Source organism: Orycteropus afer, unplaced genomic scaffold (assembly GCF_000298275.1).
Source record: "Orycteropus afer afer isolate SDZICR_OR568_19922 unplaced genomic scaffold, OryAfe1.0 scaffold00316, whole genome shotgun sequence".
NCBI lineage: Eukaryota > Metazoa > Chordata > Mammalia > Tubulidentata > Orycteropodidae > Orycteropus > Orycteropus afer.
The window spans coordinates 314,075-316,255 of record NW_006921903.1 but is presented as its reverse complement, the minus strand read 5'-3'; positions in this window follow the sequence as shown (position 1 = coordinate 316,255).

Genomic DNA, 2,181 nt, shown 5'->3' with positions numbered 1-2,181 from the left:
GCCAGGGAAAGGCATACTAAATTCTTCATAACAACTAGTCTTTTAAAAGGTTTTATTTTTTCTTTCTTAATGTTGTTTTCAAGAAGAACAGAATTCTCTAAAGGCAAGGGATTGCTGAGAAAAGAAAACTGTGTTCTTCTCTTCCCAGATGTTGTGGTATTTTGAGGAAGGTAACTGCAATATCTGCAGGTGTACACTTTGGGTAGGGCCTTGGGGGTATGCCAGCATCATTGCCTGCAGCATGAGGCCATCTTGTTTCCAGCTAGTAGGGCTGTCCTTGCTCACAAGAGTACTGTGAGACCCCACCCCATGCTCAGTCTCACCTCTGCACATCGGAAAATTCTGCCCTACATCTAGGGTTGTGAGTTGTGCATGGTAGTTATACCGTAGAACCTTCACATGCCTTCCAAGAAAAGCTACAGGCTTGCACTAAACAGGAAAAGCAAAGCTGAGAGAAATACTGGGATGTTTTTAGGGTTTCTGTGGGAGTTTTACTCAGTACAATGGCTTCCATCTGTCTATCTGAAAACTCCCCTGGGCGTGTTTATACCCTTTCTTTCCCTCTTCCCCTCAAGGGCAGTCATGGCCAATTTGAACAGCCCTTCATTACTGGACACAAGGAACACATGTGTTGACGTGATTAGCGGTGTTTAGAACTGGGGTGTTCTGGAACAACACAGGGACAGACAGCCACATCAGGCCGTCAAACCGGGACTCCTTCTACCTTTTTGAGGCAGAAAGACTCTTAAATTGAATAATTGTCATTTCTCCGCTCTCAGGGAGACCAGAAATCACTAAAAATCTCATTTAAACTTTCCATTCTCGTTCTCGAGCAAATTTACAGCAGAGGTCAGGACTTGGGCAAGACTGTGGGGGAGGATTCCTCATCAGAAAGCAGGTCCTTTTCTCCACCGTTGAACGAACTACCTTCCATCAATTTTTCTCGTCATTCCCCTCATCTTATTATGACCTTCAAGGGATAAAAGAAGTACAGCTCTAACTCCTTTTTTTTTTTTTCCCTTCCTGCAAATGGTGCCTCCCTGTGTATTATGTGGTTAACATTGATTATAAATCACAGTCAACTCAGAGCGCCTTGCTCATCCCCCAGCCATCCTGCACTGCCCTTCCCTCGCTCTGCAAATCATTTTCTTCCTTTCACCTGCTTCGCAAGGCTACTTTGAATATTTCTTCATCTGAAAGGTGACGGCCACTTTTAATTGCACTTATTTACATTCCCTAACTGCCAGGATGTTTTTATGTTGCTGACAGGACCCACCAGCGGGGGACAATGGGTTGTCCCCTGCCCAGAGTGCAAGTAGACTGATCTAATTTACCCCGCAAGCAGAGAACATCCTCTGAACAGGCTCTGGGGCCCCTGGGGTGACCAATTTAGAGGTCAATTGAAGGAGCAGCAAGGCATGTCTGTGCTTCACCTGCACTCTTCTGATCTGTATTCTCTTGTGCATATACTTTTATCAGATACGCAATTTCGATCTAAGAAGTAAAATTCCTTAATGAGTTTGTGTACAGCTTCACATATTGTAGGAATAAATGAGAATTGTGATGATCAGTGACCTCACTTTCTCATTCAAGCTTTCCCAGCCATGCTAAATTCAACTTTGGCCACTTGGGTTTTTCATGTTCCTTTAACAGTCCCCGATCCGCATTAGCTCTTCGTGGCTGATTTGATTGTAAGGACATTATTCTGGAGGGTCCAGGTCCAATGCCTTCCTCTTCTAGCTGACTTTAGCATAAAAATAAAATTCAATCATAAGCAATGAAATTTTATCTTTTCAACTCTCTTTAGTCTCTACTAGACTTAATAATGCTGGCTTTTATGGTTTCTCCCTAAATAGCATAAAACACCTGAAATTGAAATTAACACATTTCCAAGATGATTAACTCACAAATCGGTTTTATTCAATATGCCCACATGGTGGGTGCTCTTAACCAGCTGTGGGTGAGGCACTGTACCCCTTTCCTCAGTATTAGGATACTGTCATTTTATATTCCAGTAAGTAACAACAGCAACAAAAAAGCACAAGAAGACAACATGAAATAATAAGACAAGAGTAAGGATTACAATAACAACAGCAGGAGGATAGCAAGACTTCCCCTTGCTTGACTTATTTCACTAAGAGAGACAAATTGCTAGAAAGCAACATCACGATTGGTAGAGGG